The sequence below is a fragment of the Macaca thibetana genome, chromosome 5 (assembly GCF_024542745.1).
Source record: "Macaca thibetana thibetana isolate TM-01 chromosome 5, ASM2454274v1, whole genome shotgun sequence".
Classification (NCBI taxonomy): Eukaryota; Metazoa; Chordata; class Mammalia; order Primates; family Cercopithecidae; genus Macaca; species Macaca thibetana.
In genome coordinates this window covers 122,206,315-122,219,881 of record NC_065582.1, presented here as the reverse complement: position 1 = coordinate 122,219,881, position 13,567 = coordinate 122,206,315, and positions in this window count along the sequence as shown.

Sequence of the window (13,567 nt, the reverse complement as noted above, 5' to 3'; positions counted from 1 at the left end):
GAATAGCTGGGATTACAGGAGCCCCCCCACCACGCCCAGCTAATTTTTGTATTTTTAGTAGAGACGGTTTTTCACCATGTTGGCCAGGATGGTCTCGATCTCTTGACCTCTTGATCTGCCCGCCTCGGCCTCCCAAAGTGCTGGGATTACAGGCGTGAGCCACCGAGCCGGCGGATACATTTCTTAATGGGATAGAATGAATTGTGTGAATATTTGAGAGAAGAAACAGCCAAAATAAGATGTTTTACTTGAAATTATCATTTATGTGAGAAATTTGTCAGTTGTTTTACATAGTGCTTCTGGTACACAGTGCGCTTAATTTCCTGGTAAGAAAAAAAAAATTCTCTAAAAATACACAAAAAGAAAATCCTACTAAGTGGTATTAATTTTATTTTATTTGAATAAAAATTACCCCTGTGAAAACTTCTGCAGATTCCTTTTAGGGGAAGAAAAGAATTAACATTACTTTCATGATTAAGCTTTGGAGTCATGCTAGAATATTAGGGGTAATTAGTTAAATACTCAGAGCCCAAGCCACTACTACTTAAAAATTATGTCATTTATTAGGAATTTAATACATTAATTAAAAATTAAAACATTTATCATCAGAGTCATCACTATCAAAATAGCACATGAATAAAAATGTTTTATTTTAAATTTTTATGAATTTTTTATTATTCATACAATATCATATGCCTACAGAAGGTGACAAGGGACACAAAATATTATGACACAGGCCTGGTGAGGTATGTGGCAAACCAAGTCCCACATACCCTTTCTGGAGGACACAAATGTTATCTTTAAGTGACTGTCAACTGTCCATTTGAAGGTGATACTTACAGCTTGGAAGAAGAGTAAAGTATGTTTCCTAGTCCCTGACTAGGAAGAGTGCAGGCTGCACCTAAGGCCACAAGGTTTGTGGTGCCACCATGCTTCTTCCTTTCCCAGTTACTTTTTCCCATCACGTTTATTGTTTGGGTATTTCTACCATGGCAGGTGTACCATTGATGTACACAACTTCTAATCTAATCCTTTATTCGGCCTCTTATTTTTAAACAAAAGAATCTCAAATTTTAAAGTGCACCAGAATATAATGTTGATGCTGCTAGCTGAGGGGCAACACTTTCAGAACCTCTGCTCTAAGAGATATTGAGAGGTTTTTCAGTATAAAACTATGTTGAAGGCAAATGGCAGCCTCTTGATTTAACCCTGGCTTCCTTTAAAATTCAATTTCCTCTGAAATCAGATGTCTGATACACACTGTCAAAGTGCACAAAACAGGAAACCAATGTTCAGATAGTTTCAATCTCCCTTAAATACCATTGAGTTTGGGTTACAATTTGATGAACAATCTAATTGCTAAAAATCTGCCACATCTTGGTGAAGCTGCTTTTTGATGTTAAAAGAAAATATCTCTTACCTCACTGGAAGAGCTGCTAGAAGGTTGCTTGAGAAATAATATTAATAATCAAAGTTTAGTGACCAGAAGAAATCCCCAGCATTATTTCTTTAATTATACCGGTTGTTTTAGATAGACCTCAAATTACCTATGTAATCATTAGTATGGTAGATTGAAAGTATTGGCATAAAAACAACACATTAGGTTTCTCAACTGTTCATCATTGTTTACCTTTGGAAAATAAATAAGAGATAAAAATCACCTTATTATTGAATGGAAATGTCTCAAGAGAATATAGCGCAATTTAGGTGAGTACTATTAAGGTGGGAAGGGAGAAATTGTTATTTTAAATAAATTCATACATCTCTTTTTAGTTTACTGAGAGAGGAAATTTACAGATATTTCCACATGCCATTGATATTGTAATATTACCGTTAAAAATGTGAACAAAAATTTTTCAAGAAAATAAACATTTCTCACCATTTCATTCATGTTTCTTGTGGTTTCCTTAAATACAGAAGAAAAATAATTAGACTTATTTTCTCCACAGCTTTGTTTATAAAGTATTTTCTCCAGAACAGAAAGGGAAAATTTTCTTTCCCATAAGGAGAATCATAACAATAGAGTCACTTTTATTATATAAGTTTTGTATAGATTATATTAGAATTTCCCATTTAGTAATAAATATACAAGCAGTGGTAAACCGGAATGTGAGAACAATGAGAGGAGGATTTTGCCTGCTGTATTCAGAGTATGCCTCGAGTCTAAGATAGTCTTCTCCAATACATGTTTGTCTAATAAATGAATAAACACACTATTATAATAATTTAGGCATTGCATTGATAAACTTCATTTTACTCATCATGATTCATTAGAAAAAATATATCTCCAGGCCAACTACTATGTTTTTGGTAATGCATATATAACATTTCTGTTATGAAAATATTGATTTAAATTTAAATGAGTCAATTTTAAGAAAAAAATTGCATATCAATCTAAATAGGAGATTAATTTTTTAAGAACAATAATGAAAATTGGGGAATTTTTTGGAATGAAGACCACTAAGTGACAAGTTCTTCACTCCTCATGAGATCTTAGAATTAAGTATATTAGTTGATTTATGCAAAAAAAAAATATATTTTTCAGCTGAATTATTCACAGAATTTTAAAAAGAGAAGATAACTTTGGTCTCATTCTTTATAAATAGCTTTGGTTTTCAAATATGATTCCTTGGGAAATCCAGGTTAATTTCAATTTGGGTTAAAGTATCACAATATTTTTTGTTTCCTATTTTGCTATAGATGTGCTATCAATATATACCTTACAGGAAGAAGAACAAATGTCCTCCTGAAAAGAAAGGAAAACGAAGAGGGAATATATAATTCGCTGAAATGAGTATAACATAATTTCACATAAATGGATAGCAAAGGAAACACAACATTGTGAGCAAAAGAATGCAGATAACCATTAAGAATAAATTATTTCAAAGATATCTGTTTTAATAATATAACAACTAAATCTTTTACTAAGACCTTTTTCATATTGCTCCACTGCATTTTGGCAAATCAATGAAAACATCACCATTTTAACAATCATAGCTAAAAGCCTCATTTTTGGTGAGAAAATGACCTATGTTTGATGGAAAAAAAGATGTTATCAAAGATTAATACATTAAAATAATTACATTTTACCTCATTGGGGAAAATGGCCATATTCTTGATCTGCTTACATTTCTACAAACTAAATAAATTTCTTTTATAACCTTCATCAAATAAAAAAGTTAAAATATATTTAAGGAGTTAGGACTTACTTCCTGGGAGATGATGACAGATTACTTAGAAAAGGAAAAAACAATAATCACTTGCCTAAATTATATTTGTACTAGCTATAAGGTATCAGTTTACACTCAACATCCAGTGGTAAATAACATATTTATATTTTTCTGAAGTATAGGATGAAGTTGACAAAAGTTTTACTCCCCACACAACTAATTTATCATATTTTAAATAACTAACTTATTTTGATATTGTGTTTTGAGTTATTAATAACTGTAACAAAATTTTCCAAAATATGAACCACAAAGAAGAAAAGAAGTTTTTCTATTTCTTCTACATAATTTTAAATTTTCTTCTGTTTTTTAAAGGGGTTAAGCACATTGCAGGAAAAAAAAGGAAAACCCTCAGGCAACACTAAAAATGTCTTTTATGCACCCCTGCCCAGAAAAATCATTTGGGAATTAACATTTAATATGGACCCAGAAAAATCACTTGGGAATTAACATTTAATATGGACCCAGATGAATATGATTCCTTATTTCAGAAATGTAGAATGATTTCCTGTCACTCTTCTCCCAAGATGCAGAATTTTCACCATAGTTTCTGAGCTAATATCTTTATCATTGGTAACTATTTAAAGGAAAAAATGCACAAATTTAATCTGGATAATTTGAACGCGTAGATTTTTGGTCTTATCACATATAAAGACTTAGTTTAGGGCATATCATGTGTTTACTAAGTGGAAGAATTAAAATGTCTTACCTCTCTGGAGGAGTGATGCTCCATATGCTATATAAAAAACAAAAAGTCATACAAGTTTCACTTTTATCACTTATTTGAAATGTAAGTCTGTCTTTCCATTTTGTTTCTTTTGTTTCTTGGTGGCAAGGGAATTTTAGTCACCTGATTCTAGGAACCTTTAGCTGTATAAATTTTCTTTGCAAAATTCTCTTGGTTTCCTATAATGTTAATGAACAAATAATTATATACCTCAAGTGAATTCTTGTCATGGTTTAATATATTTCTTTTAGGAAGTAGGTAGGTTCTTAGTTTTTGAGTATTAACTGTTACACAGTTTGAAATATAATTCTATTCGTAAATGTGCCACCAAATCTTAAAGTGTTAAGCCTCTGGTGTAATATTTTATTTTACTTCACTTATAGTGTTAGAATTAAAAATATTGGGCGAGTGCTTCTGTCAAGTGGCATAAATAGTTGAAGATTAATTTTTAAAGTATGAAAACCTGTCATACAAGCTCAATTTTGTACTTATGTTCTCAACAGATTGTGACAAAGTTAGCTTTTAATATCTGTGGTCTGTCACTTGCTAGTGAAGCCACCATATTAGTTGAACAAAATTGTTTTATTTAAATAAAAGATCGAAGGCAGTTATTGACTAGAGAGAACAGGTGCAAAGTCAGAGTAGATCATAAGAACAATCAAGCTTGGTGGGTGTGAGATTCCCAAAGTATTACTATTATTTTTTTATTTACCTAACTAGAATTTTTATTTAGCTTTGCCCATGAATTGGCTCTAAATTTAAGAAATAACAAAAACTTGTCAAGATTTATGTGAGAGATATGAAGACATAGATGAAGCAAAGAACTCTGATCACCCTAAATAAATGGTGTGCTTATGAGGAGTAAGATGCTGAGTATGGGAAAGGTATGGATGGTGCCAGCTGCAGGGTAAGGAAAAAAAACTGAGTTACTTCTCAGGAAGTGAATAGAGTAAATGTGTGTGTGCGTGCTTGCGTGCGTGCGTGTGTGTGTGTTTTCAAAGTACTTCACTCAGAGTAATATTGCCATCCTTATCATTTTTTGATGTGAATATTAGTATATATTCTCTCAAGAAAAATATAATGCTTTGAGAAGTTGAGGAATTGTTTTGCATTAGGTTATTTTGCAAGTAATTTACAAAGTCACCCTGGTTTCCTGTCTAATCTTCCTAGATTCTGAACTAATGTAATCAAGAATGGAGAAACTCTATGACTCATTTGAGAGATGGTTTTGGAGTCTACATTTTATCTGTGGCTTTTCTGCACTTTCAAAGAGATTTGCCACGGGAATGAAAACAGTTGCCTGGTGAATGCAAACAGACGGAGACGGAAGTAAAGGCCGTTTAACCTGTAAGTAAAAAATCTCCACAGAACTATAAGAATACATCAAAGTGTGTCCACTTTCATATCTTATATAAGGGAGGTCCAATGCTGTTTTTGATTATAGGTTTAAAAGTTCACACACTTAATTTTCTTGTTGCCTACCTCTGCCTTCATTTGTATAAAATATTTACCCTTATATTTAAATTAGAATAGATACTTATAAATGTTTCATTATACTTACATGCTTTGCAAGAGCAATGGCCAAAAGGCAAGTAAAGATGAAGAACTTCATGTTTATTGAGTCCTATGAAACAGGTATGTAGCAAATCAATAATAATTTAACTCTCTAAAATCACACATTTCCTCATTAACTCTGTTTTAATTTATCATCACAGATAACTGGGAAATAGAAATGATCGATAAAAGTAGATTCATTTGAGAAACATGGGTATGAATATGACAAGCTTTTTACTTTGATACATTTTTAAGATAAAATTTATTAACAGAACATAATATAAAATAATGGTTTCTAAAATATAAAACATATTTTCAGGAATAGAAAATTAGTAGGAATATTGGTCCTATGTAGAATTGGTTAATTTATTTATTAATTTGCTCATTCAATAAATAATTGCTACCACATGCCAGGCACTATTCTAGACATGAAGATATGTTGATACACATAGCAGGGGTAATCTACCAGGCCATATTATTTACAATTCTTCAAACTTGTGGAGAACAATCACTAGAAATGCAAAATAGAACAGAGACTCATTTGCAGCTTTTTTCTAGGTGTGCCGAAAATACAGTATGGCAAGAAGTAGCAGGTAGAAATAATACTGTGGGTGCATCTGACTTCCTACTTGTCCTAGCTTGACCTGGGACTGGCTACTGAAGCTTAGCAAGTCACTGAACATCTCTGCCCCTCCTTTCAGACATTTTAAGTAGTGAAAGACTTTACATGATTGCTTTGACATAAATCAATTTCTAATAGTATGATACATATAAATCCATGGATTTTCCAACCACATATCAACTCAACTTTTCCTGTGATTAAACAAAGAACTGAAAAATAAAGTTACGTTACTCAGTATCTTGCTCATTATATCTTACAAATATTGAATTAATTATTTTTAAAAACAATTTTTTCACACAGTTTTAAATATGCCAGTGAGCCGTAAATATGCAAATCTAAAGAATGTGCACACATAGGTATTATTTTATGTCATATACAGAGATTTGCATTATCTGCTTGTTATTAATTTCCTTTTTTTTAAAAATTTATTTATTATTATTATACTTTAAGTTGTAGGGTACATGTGCATAACGTGCAGGTTTGTTACTTATGTATACTTGTGCCATGTTGCTGTGCTGCACCCATCAACTCATCATTTACATCAGGTATAACTCCCAATGCAATCCCTCCCCCCTCCCCCCTCCCCATGATAGGCCCTGGTGTGTGATGTTCCCCTTCCCGAGTCCAAGTGATCTCATTGTTCAGTTCCCACCTATGAGTGAGAACATGCGGTGTTTGGTTTTCTGTTCTTGTGATAGTTTGCTAAGAATGATGGTTTCCAGCTGCATCCATGTCCCTACAAAGGACACAAACTCATCCTTTTTTATGGCTGCATAGTATTCCATGGTGTATATGTGCCACATTTTCTTAATCCAATCTGTCACTGATGGACATTTGGGTTGATTCCAAGTCTTTGCTATTGTGAATAGTGCCACAATGAACATATGTGTGCATGTGTCTTTATAGCAGCATAATTTATAATCCTTTGGGTATATACCCAGTAATGGGATGGCTGGGTCATATGGCATTTCTAGTTCTAGATCCTTGAGGAATCGCCATACTGTTTTCCATAATGGTTGAACTAGTTTACAATCCCACCAACAGTGTAAAAGTGTTCCTATTTCTCCACATCCTCTCCAGCACCTGTTGTTTCCTGACTTTTTAATGATCGCCATTCTAACTGGTGTGAGATGGTATCTCATTGTGGTTTTGATTTGCATTTCTCTGATGGCCAGTGATGATGAGCATTTTTTCATGTGTCTGTTGGCTGTATGAATGTCTTCTTTTGAGAAATGTCTGTTCATATCCTTTGCCCACTTTTTGATGGGGTTGTTCGTTTTTTTTCTTGTAAATTTGTTTGAGTTCTTTGTAGGTTCTGGATATTAGCCCTTTGTCAGATGAGTAGATTGCAAAAATGTTCTCCCATTCTGTAGGTTGCCTGTTCACTCTGATGGTAGTTTCTTTTGCTGTGCAGAAGCTCTTTAGTTTAATGAGATCCCATTTGTCAATTTTGGCTTTTGCTGCCGTTGCTTTTGGTGTTTTAGACATGAAGTCTTTGCCCATGCCTATGTCCTGAATGGTACTACCTAGGTTTTCCTCTAGGATTTTTATGGTATTAGGTCTAACATTTAAGTCTCTAATCCATCTTGAATTAATTTTTGTATAAGGAGTAAGGAAAGGATCCAGTTTCAGCTTTCTACTTATGGTTAGCCAATTTTCCCAGCACCATTTATTAAATAGGGAATCCTTTCCCCATTTCTTGTTTCTCTCAGGTTTGTCAAAGATCAGATGGCTGTAGATGTGTGGTATTATTTCTGAGGACTCTGTTCTGTTCCATTGGTCTATATCTCTGTTTTGGTACCAGTACCATGCTGTTTTGGTTACTGTAGCCTTGTAGTATAGTTTGAAGTCAGGTAGCGTGATGCCTCCAGCTTTGTTCTTTTGACTTAGGATTGTCTTGGAGATGCGGGCTCTTTTTTGGTTCCATATGAACTTTAAAGCAGTTTTTTCCAATTCTGTGAAGAAAGTCATTGGTAGCTTGATGGGGATGGCATTGAATCTATAAATTACCTTGGGCAGTATGGCCATTTTCACGATATTGATTCTTCCTATCCATGAGCATGGTATGTTCTTCCATTTGTTTGTGTCCTCTTTTATTTCACGGAGCAGTGGTTTGTAGTTCTGCTTGAAGAGGTCCTTTACATCCCTTGTAAGTTGGATTCCTAGGTATTTGATTGTCTTTGAAGCAATTGTGAATGGAAGTTCATTCCTGATTTGGCTCTCTGTTTGTCTCAAATCGACGCAATTAAAAATGATAAAGGGGATATCACCACCGACCCCACAGAAATACAAACTACCATCAGAGAATACTATAAACACCTCTACACAAATAAACTGGAAAATCTAGAAGAAATGGATAATTTCCAGGACACTTACACTCTTCCAAGACTAAACCAGGAAGAAGTTGAATCCCTGAATAGACCAATAGCAGGCTCTGAAATTGAGGCAACAATTTATAGCCTACCAACCAAAAAAAGTCCAGGACCAGATGGATTCACAGCTGAATTCTACCAGAGGTACAAGGAGGAGTTGATACCATTCCTTCTGAAACTATTCCAATCAATAGAAAAAGAGGGAATCCTCCCTAACTCATTTTATGAGGCCAACATCATCCTGATACCAAAGCCTGGCAGAGACACAACAAAAAAAGAGAATTTTAGACCAATATCCCTGATGAACATCTATGCAAAAATCCTCAATAAAATACTGGCAAACCGGATTCAGCAACACATCAAAAAGCTTATCCACCATGATCAAGTGGGCTTCATCCCTGGGATGCAAGGCTGGTTCAACATTCGCAAATCAATAAACATAATCCAGCATATAAACAGAACCAAAGACAAGAACCACATGATTATCTCAATTGATGCAGAAAAGGCTTTTGACAAAATTCAACAGCCCTTCATGCTAAAAGCGCTCAATAAATTCGGTATTGATGGAACGTACCTCAAAATAATAAGAGCTATTTATGACAAACCCACAGCCAATATCATACTGAATGGGCAAAAACTGGAAAAATTCCCTTTGAAAACTGGCACAAGACAGGGATGCCCTCTCTCACCACTCCTATTCAACATAGTGTTGGAAGTTCTGGCTAGGGCAATTAGGCAAGAGAAAAAAATCAAGGGTATTCAGTTAGGAAAAGAAGAAGTCAAATTGTCCCTGTTTGCAGATGACATGATTGTATATTTAGAAAACCCCATTGTCTAAGCCCAAAATCTCCTTAAGCTGATAAGCAACTTCAGCAAAGTCTCAGGATACAAAATTAATGTGCAAAAATCACAAGCATTTTTATACACCAGTAAAAAATAACTTTTTAAAAATTTATGTAATAAAAGATAACGTTAAATTTTTATTTAATTTTAGTAGTTATGACTTACTTCTTGGGAGATGCTGGTAGATTCCTTAGGAAAAGAAAAGATAAGACATCTTAATTATATATCAATTCAAATACTACTTTCCACCATGCAATTTCCCACTTTTTCACAAAAGAACAAAACTAGGCAAATCATTAGGTGATATTCAGGGTATCTCTAGGCATATGTTATGCACCATTAGTAGAAACATATTTGAAGGCCGGGCGCGGTGGCTCACGCCTGTAATCCCAGCACTTTGGGAGGCCGAGACGGGCAGATCACGAGGTCAGGAGATCGAGACCATCCTGGCTAACACGGTGAAACCCCGTCTCTATTAAAAAATACAAAAAAACTAGCCGGGCGAGGTGGCGGCGCCTGTAGTCCCAGCTACTCGGGAGGCTGAGGCAGGAGAATGGCGGGAACCCGGGAGGCGGAGCTTGCAGTGAGCTGAGATCCGGCCACTGCACTCCAGCACGGGCGGCAGAGCGAGACTCCGTCTCAAAAAAAAAAAAAAAAAAAAAGAAAACATATAATAAATTCCTCTTATCCAGTTTACAAATTTGAGAATGGACACCATGACTCCTGAAGGAATATTGTTATTCAGTGACCGCTAGCAAAAGAAATGGTATTGAACATTTTTTTCTAGAGCCTGGTCCTGTAGAAATCTAATCTTGCTAACTTTGAATGTTACAGTTGTAGTCATCATCCACAAATTATTCTTATCATTGCTGCACTTTTTATTTCCTCTCATTCTGTAACTCTAATTTTATGCATAAAGAATAATAATTTGGAATAAAGGCAGTCTTGTATAGAATTTAATATCTGGAACTGGATGCCAAGACGTTGTCTACATGAGAAACTGCCTTGTCTCACTAGATAAATGATGCTCTTTTTTCTGTATAATAACAAATATTAAAAAATTCAATTTTATGACCTAATTAAATAATCAAGTGAAATATCTATCCCTTTCTGGAAAAAGTTTAGTTAAAATCAGTCTTTTTCTATTAAATTCTTGTAGTTTCCTACAGTAGCAACACACAAATAATTCTGTGCCTATAAAAAATTACTAACTTAATTATTATATTTAAGAGTTGGCACAACTATTGGATTGTAGTTATTAAAGATGCCACATTTTAAGATGTAGAATACTATATGTGGAAATGCGCTAAAGAATACTGCAGTGTTTCCATATAGCTATATATTCCTCAGATAAGGAAACGTGTATTTAGTTTTATGATAAATGCTGAAAATTATAGTGTTGAGCAGATGTCCTCTATCAAAGAGAAGTTTTGAACATTAAAGCATTTTCTTTACATAAAAAATCGACTTTAAAATCAAAATGTGGCAAAATGTTAGTGTATTAGCCATCCACTGGTAACTATAATTTACTTTTAGCTAAGCAAAAATATTTTAGTAAGAGGAATGACTGAGGCCAATTAAAAAAGAAAAAGATAAGAGACAGATGGTTAAGTCCAGTGGAGTCTAAGGGAGAATAAACTATTGTTTCCATGTGAAAAATGGATCAAGGAAGTATCTTTCTTCTTTTTCCCTAAGTTAGATATATATAGTGTATGCAATTCAGCACCTTACCTTTACTATCTAATTGACTTTAAAGTCAAGGAGACTGCAAAATCTGCCATGGCATATACCTAAGATACAGAGATAAGTGAAGTAACAAAGACTTTGAGCACCATCGATAAATGGTGATCTTCTGAGGGCATGTACATTTGGGGAGTAAGGTGGATTGAAATTGGTAACTCTTGTTAGTAGTGCTTTTTAATAGTATTTTGGCTAATGATTTGTGGTTTATTTGTCTTCTAGAAAATATTATTTAAATTTATTTGAATTTCTACATTCAAAATGATTGGAACATTTTCTCTCTGGTTAATTTAATGTCTTCTTTCAAAAGAAAGTAAGAAAGAAGCAAACAATGCAAAGCTCACTGAAATAGGACTATTAGGATAGGTTATTGTCTTAATTTGATTCCCTGGGTTCATAACCATCTGAGATTGGTAAGAAGCCTGAAGATACTGGGGAAAGCTTAACTCTGGGTAATACTGGTTGATTTTGTTCTGTAAAGGAAGAAAATGATCAATATTTATATTAGTATTGAATCTTCTTCATGGCTCAGAGCATATCTGAGCAAAATTAAAACTTTTTAACATAATATATAAATTATGTCAGATTGACCAAGGAAAAACATTTTCAGTATAAAATTCAATATCATTGTGCTTACATTCAGAAAGTGAACTTTAGAATTAAATAAATCATGTGGCTATTTTAGTATTTCTGTTGAAGTGAAGCTTTTTGCTGAGTGTAAAAAGCAAAAGAATGTGTGTGAAGGGAAGTGGAGGCTTATCAAGAAATTTGTCTGAGTTTTTCATTCATTTTTCCACATCCAGTTGAAGAAGCTTTGCAGTTGAAGTAGGGACATCTCAGTTTACATTCCCTTTCCCCTGGGCTGGTTGCTTTACTTCTTATAAGCATCACGTACCTTGAAGTTTTATATTGATTGAAATATGAAGAGTGGTTTTTATAGTACCTGTCACATATGTGCATCTGAAAAATTTTCTATTATGTTTCTACTTTGATTTTGCTGTGAATACTTAACCAAAAATTCCTGTAGAAATTAAAGGTGGAATCACTTAAAATGGTATCTTCACTCTTGGAGAATTTCCAGTTCATGCAGACGATAATTAAATAGGTATGTAAAACGTGTTTTTTGTATTGCTTGGGGATAAGTGTTAAATGGACACATGATTACAACACACAAGGGAAGAATACAATTAAATTTATTTAGGCAAAGTATAAAAAAGATTATTAGGGCAATTAGAATTTTCTAAAAATAAAATAGTTTTATTTTAGAGATCTTGCTTTAACATGCCCAAGATTTAAAATGGATTTTTTGTCTGTGTATACATTTAATAAAAATTGCTACTTTTGGTACATCTTAGAAAATTTTCAAGCAATTGATTATATAACTTACCTGTATTATCTAGCATCATCCTCATAAAAACCTGTAGGATTAGTATTACTAAATTCATTTTCAGTTGAGAAAAATATAAGGTCGAGAGGTTAAATAATAACTTGGAGAGCTGAAGTTGGAAGGGAAATCACTTGACTCTGAAGCCTATCCTCTTTCTTTGCACTGCACATTTCTCTAGTCCACAGAGGATGAGTTATGTGATTTCCTATGGCTTAGAATGAGAGTAGAGAAAAGCTTATAAATTCCTTTTGCTACTTCATAGAGCTGAGTGATGAATTTTGTGTTTGTTAAACTATGGTGATATCTGCATTAGATCACTTTAATTCCTTTCTTTTCTTTCTTGTTTGAGAGTTGAGGTCTTGCTGTGTTGCTTAGGCTGGTCTTGAATTCCTGGCCTAAAATAATCCTCCTTCTTCAGCCTCCCAAAGTGCTAAGATTACAGGTATGAACCACCATGAATAGCCTAATAATTTATTATTATGTTTGCAATTCTTCCAAATTTAGTTGGATTGCTCATTTTTCTTAAAGGATAACTCCAGATATATTTGTTAACATAGTATTTATGTATCACAGTAACTACAACAGGAAAAAGTAACTTTATCATAAACGTGGTGTTAAACATTTCAATGTGGTGCTAAATATTTCATTGAGAAGAAATGATGTGATCATTTGGAAGAAGAAATAATTGTAAAATATATTCCTTTACTTGAAATAATACATTGTGTGAAAAATTTACCAGCTGCTTTAAGTCGATCTTTTCTTCCTTAGTCAGTTCATTGTTCTATTAAAACCCAAAGGACATATTAGAGAAATACAAAATGAAAATGTTACTAATTATATTAATTTTTTTGCAGATTCCTAAAGGAGCAAAATGATAAATAGCTTTACTTCAATGATATAGTAATAATTGTCTCTACATAATTTTAGGAGAAAGTTAGGGGTGAGTAATTATTCAGGGTCCAACCCACTAGCACTAAGATACTCTCATTTATTAAGAATTACATATGTTACATTATTTATCACCAGGACTTTTTCTGTCAACATAATAAAAGGCCTAAATTTTGTTTTATTTTGAATGCTTTATTAATTTAACAT